Source organism: Pristiophorus japonicus, chromosome 1, assembly GCF_044704955.1.
Source record: "Pristiophorus japonicus isolate sPriJap1 chromosome 1, sPriJap1.hap1, whole genome shotgun sequence".
NCBI classification, from domain to species: domain Eukaryota; kingdom Metazoa; phylum Chordata; class Chondrichthyes; family Pristiophoridae; genus Pristiophorus; species Pristiophorus japonicus.
The window spans coordinates 120,146,621-120,152,620 of NC_091977.1; the positions used below are offsets into that span (position 1 = coordinate 120,146,621).

At 43.4% G+C, this 6,000-nt stretch overlaps 1 protein-coding gene across 2 annotated transcripts in view; it reads right to left on the reverse strand.

Annotated features, from left to right (window-relative positions):
- Positions 1-4,753, reverse strand: part of LOC139265610 (beta-1,3-galactosyl-O-glycosyl-glycoprotein beta-1,6-N-acetylglucosaminyltransferase-like) — a 136,686-nt gene extending 131,933 nt beyond the window's left edge. For both annotated transcript variants that reach the window (XM_070882747.1, XM_070882757.1), the window contains exon 1: positions 4,339-4,753. The gene's annotated coding sequence lies outside the window, so the exon portion shown is untranslated. The remainder of the gene's footprint in view (positions 1-4,338) is intronic.
- Positions 4,754-6,000: the final 1,247 nt, after the last annotated feature.

Consider the following 6,000-nt stretch of genomic DNA (forward strand, 5'->3'; position numbering starts at 1 on the left):
GCCCATAAGAGTACAAAATCAAGGAAGCTATGATGTACCTTTATAAAACACTGCTTCGGTCTCAACAGGAGTAATGTGTTCAATTCTTGGCACTGCACTTTAGGAAGTGATGGGAAGGCCCTAGAGGGTGCAGAAATGATTTATAGGAATGGTTCCGTGGGATGAGGGACTTCAATTACATGGACAGACTGGATAAGCTCGAGTTGTTCTCTTTGGAGCAGAGAAGGTGGAAAGGAGATTTGTTGGATGTGTTCACAACCATGATGGGTCTATTGGCGGAAAGAACCAGAGGACATAGATTTAAGGTGATTAGGAAAAGAACCAAAGGCGATGTGAAGAAAAACTTTTTTTTTTAAACGCAGTGAGTGGTTAGGATCTGGAATACTGGCTGAGAGCGTGGTGGAGGTAGACTCAATCATGGCTTTCAAAAGGGAATTAGATAAATACCCAAAGGAAAAAAATTTACAGGGTTACAGGGAAAGCTCAGGGGAGTGGGACTAGCTGAAGTGCTCTTGCAGAGAGCCGGCACAGGCTCGACAGGCAGAATGGCCTCCTATGCTGTAACCATTCTATGATTTTAAGTTGCGTATGTCCCTTTAAGAAGCACTGGCAGGGAGCAGTCATACAGCTGCTCGCAATGTCCTCTTGGGAAGGGCGTTAATAGGAGCCACAATGTCCAAAATACCAGATATTGCGTCAATTCAGCATTGCACGCCGATTGGCGTCATGATGCGGCTCATTTAAATAAGTAGAGCGAGCGCAGGTAACAGCAGCGCTGCCAACCTGCCCAAAATGGCAGACGCCACATTACGTGCCAAATGTAGGCGGATCGAGGCAGCCACCATTTTTTCTTCCAAATCGGGTCCAATTTCCCAGCCTACAGTTTTCTTAGGCAAAACAATTTCCAGTTCATGCATGCCAAAAATCTGGGTGAATGTCAATTATAAATATTTAACTGGGTCACATATTGCATGAATGGTGGTTCATAACTATCTAATGTGGTATATAATCTCATACACACTGCTTACTGATTTTTGGGTTGTTTTTGTGATCCTTTTTGGTGGCGGTGAGGGTGGGGAAGATAGGCGATTTGATTTTTTCTTTTATTGCGTAATGGGAATGATTGATTGATGATAATTGTGTAATGATGATTATATTTGATCGAGAATGATTCTGCTTTTCTTGATAATTGGTTTCCCCCCCCCCCCCCCCAAGAGAAATTATTATGGTTCGAAGGTGACCAAATTTCAATTTTTATTGCACAAATTTTATCATGTTTTGGGTGATGGATGGAATTATGGAATCAATCTTTTTCATGAAAAGCGTACATCAGTTGCCTCGCTTATAGGTTTTTGTACACTGTAGATTTTTTTCTGCTCTGATATATTTATATGTTATATACATATAATATAATGTTAAGTTTTATATTTGCACACCTAATATATAAATGTCAAGTTTTAACTTTCTATAAATCCACATTGGAGTTCAGAAGAATGAGAGGTGATCTTATCGAAACATATAAGATAATGAGGGAGCTCAACAAGGTGGATGCAGGGAGGATACTTCCACTCATAGCGGAAACTAAAACTCGAGGACATAGTCTCAGAATAAGGGGCTGCCCATTTAAAACTGAGATGAGGAGGGATTTCTTCTCTCAGAGGGTTGTAAATCTGTGGAATTCTCTGCCCCAGAGAGCTATGGAGGCTGGGTCATTGAATATATTTAAGGTGGAGATAGACAGATTTTTGATAAGGGAATAAAGGGTTATGGGGAGCGGGCAGGGAAGTGGAGCTGTCCATGACCAGATCAGCCATGATCTTACTAAATGGCGGAGCTGCCTCGAGAGGCCAGGTGGCCTACTCCTGCTTCTTATGTTCTTATTCGTGATTCTGTATACAGCTATGCATCACTTATTTTTGATATCTACCTTGAACAATTGATATCAAGCATAGATAGCATTAAGGAATCATCAGAGAGGCACTGAATGTGCAAATGTGATTCAGGTTGAGTTGAACACATTAACTGTACATGCAATGGGTCTGAATGGGAGGAAGATTTTCTGCATGCTGAACATCTGGCCAATAAACCTTTGTGGTTGCAATTACGGCAAGTAGCAACATCAGAGTTTTATTATGGGCTGCGAATTGCACTTTGCTCACAAGAACCGACGTCTCTGCATGCATGCTTACAGATAGAATTCTGATCCCCTGGCAATTCTGAATGTCAGCAAAGGACAGGCACAAGTGTCCACTTTCTCATTCTATTAAAAGACTCTGCATTAAGTATATGAAGTGCCCTGTACCCGGTTTCACATAGCTCAGGACTTATATTCCACCTAGTGCCAAGCCCAAATGGTTTGCCATAACCCCCTGGAGGTGGTACATTCCAAATGAGATGAGACTGGACTCCAAAATTATCCTGACTCTTGTGTAGATATGTGCCCACAATCACTTCACATGGATGCGAAAGTAGCAGGCAGCTGGAACACCTATCAGAATGATATTGGGCCTTAAGGGGTTAAATTTAGAGGCCAGCTTGCATAAATTTCACTTGAATTCTCAAGTATAGAAGATTGAGGGGTGATCTAATTGAGATATATCAAATGATAAAAGGATAGGGTAGAATCTATTTCCTCTGGTGGGGGAATTAGAGCTAGGCCATTTAGGAGTGAAATCAGGAAGTACTTCTTCACAAAGGATAGTAGAAATCTGGAACTCTCTCCCAAAAGGCTCTGAATGCTAGGTCAATTGAAGCTTTCAAGGCTGAGATAAAGGTTTCAAGGGATATAGGTCAAAGATAGGCATATGGGGTTGAGGTACAGACCAACCATGATCTAATTGAATGGAGGAACAGGCTCAAGAGGCTGAATGACTAACTCCTGTTCTGATGTTAAACTCATCAATGTATGGACAAACACAAGCCAAGTATTATGGACACATATTCTGCAATGATAGTTACTACCTACTAAATGTATAACATGCTTAAATAGCAACACACTTTGGCCCAGAATTGATAGTGCTCAGTTATTAATGTAAATCATCCAGCAAACTGGGGAGAGGAAGAGATAACCTGTGAAACAAGTTGCTGGACAATTTGCACTGCTCTATGTTGTGTTCATAATACTTAATTATTTGTTACAGCTCACAGGACGGGCATAAGGACCCCGCAGGAGCTTTTCTTGCCGAAACAGCAACACACCCTCAACCTCCATGAGTTTCATTAAGTTGCTGCATTTGCACATTAATTTCCCATTAAACTCACCGCAGAAAGTTAGGGCTCGTACTTAACAGCGCAAGTACTTTTTTTAAAAAAAACAAGATATTTATGTTCATGCAATGCCAATCAATCTCTCCAGCCCAGAAACAGAACAATTTAAACTATGGAATCTCATTCCTTCAGGTAGTAAATTGTTGGTAGATCTTTGAAAATTTTTAATCAAAAAAAAAATCTGAATTTTCCTTTGTCTCTTTCCTCTCAATTCAATCTTTAATATTTCACTTTTTATACCTAATTTGACTCTAATTCACCCACCTTCTCAATCCTTAAAATTCAATGTTTAAAGGAGATAATCTGTTGGTCCCGGTATTCACTAAGATGCCCCATTGCCCTCGCCACAACGTTATCAGCTCTCACCTCCAGCAACTTAGAGGACAAAATAATTGTGACCTGACGGGCAACGGGTAAAAGGTCTATCTAAAGAGACACGCCGTGAGATGCCGAGCTCCAGCAAATTCTGGAGTTGTGAAAAATTACAGTTCCTGGTATACAATATTATAATATTGTAATTTCCCTTCAAACATAGTAATAGTTACAGGCAGGCAAATAGTTCCTCCATCTAACCCACCTCACCACAGCATTCCCGTGGTGCATTTCTAATAACTAGAAATCCTATTTGTTGACAAAAACCTATTTAGTTACTTCTTCAAGCCCATTCATGTTTCTTGGTCCACCACCCGTGCCGGTAATCTGCTCCCGGTACTCACTGCCCTTTAGGTCAAAGTGAAAGAACCGCTCAATGGCATTGCGGGAAATAAACTGGACATATAACTTTACTATTTTCTATTGACTATAAAAAATGTCAAAAAAGCGACCATTTAAACTCCAAATAACGAATGAAGGGCTGAACACATTGGTAGGTGCTGGAAAATGTACAATAAAACGGAGAACAATATATGCCTGTGTATTTTGTGAAAGATTTGACTGCGCTACTTCGATGCGAAGATTAGACAAATAAATTAGACTATATTAAATATAACATTTGTCACAGAAGATTCGCAGCTGAAATTACTGTAACACAAAGTTTAAAAACCGAGCTGAACGATGAAACTGTTAACTTACAATCAAATAAACGCCCGGGTAGGTTTGAGGCTCACCGCGTCTTCAGGGCCAGATCTAGGAGGCAAGAGATTCATTTTGTTCCTTGCGGCTCCTTGGGTAAGTAAGGCTGCTGCTGAGAGCGCTCAGTGAAAGAGACAATCAGCGGCTGTGAAATGTACTGGCCCGCTGGCAGAATGAAGGAAACTGGCGCCGACGGTACGTTTCTTCTGCGGCGCTCTTTCAGTACTTGTGCTTTGTTCCTTTCGCTGCGCTCTCCTTGCAGTTGTCCCCTACACCCCAAGGTGGCTGCTGCTTGAACTGGAGCTGACTAACGGTGTTCAAGAGGCAGTTACCGAGGACATTACTCCTTCTCGCTTTCCAGTTCACTGCTGCTGCGTTTGCTGATGCTCTGCTGCACACGTGTGGAGAGTAGTGGGCGCCCCCTAATTCGCTCGAACTCCTCACAGCAACCTCTAAGTGTAGTTATAGTGGAAACAAGAGATTATGCGATATCACAGTCCGAATATGGAGCTGAGTCCCAAAAGAGGAAGCTAAGTCTTGTTGATGGGGATGAGTCAGCAGAGTCCACATGAGGAAACTCACAAATATACAATGACACTTGATTTCGCATTTTACTCAGTAATGGGTGACAATGAGAACAACGAATCCAGAAATCCACTAAAAATTAGGCAACATATTTTGCCTGGGTCCAGTGATCGCAATAGAGTTTTAATTTCAGCTGCTTGGTACAAACTGTGTTTATGCTTATGATTGTGCTGGCTGAATTTTGTAGTTATAGGCAAAAATACTTGTCCCCTTAGCACCTCCCATTGGGGCACTGGACCAGTATCGCCGGGGCGGGGCGAATCCATGCTGCACGCCAAATCCGCCCGACCCCTGTAGCACCGCCAGTAAACGGTATCACCGGGAACATAAACGGCAGGTAGATGGTGAGGTCAGTGAGTGTGCAACACTCACTAATCTCCCAATTTGCAAAATTGATTCTCACCGCTTACCTCAACAGCCCAAAACCTACCCCAATACTCACCCCACACCCTCAAACTTATGCCGATACCCACACGTGACCCCCAAATTTACCCCGATACCCACCCCACATCCACAAACCTGTATCAATACCCACTCCACACCCCCAAACCTACTTCGATACCCACCCCACACCCCCAAACCTACGCCAATGCCCACCCCACATCTCCAAACCTATAACGATATGCACCCCACACCACCAGACCTACCCCAGTACCCACACCACACCTCTAAGACTACCCCAATACCCACCCCACACCCCCAAACCTACCCTGATACCCACCCCACTCTCCCAAACGGATCATCAGTCTCGGTTGCTTCCCTCACCTTTCAGCTCCAGGGCCCAGTTTCTGCCCCTCCCCCCCTAAATCCATGACCATCCGTTTACCTTCGGCGCCAGGTCAGGCTCCAGCTCGCCATTCACGTACACATCGAGCTCCTTGTCCAGCTCCTAGGCAAAGATGCTCAGCAGGTCCTTGGCTCCGGGCCCAGTGTCTCCCTCTCTCTGTCTGCCTCTCTCTGTTTCTCTGTCTCTCTGACTTTCTCTGTCTCTCTCTCTCTCTCTCTCTCCCTATCTCTCTCTTGTCTCTCTCTGCTTGCCTCTGTTTCTTTGGGGATGAAATAGCCCCTTTTTTAGAG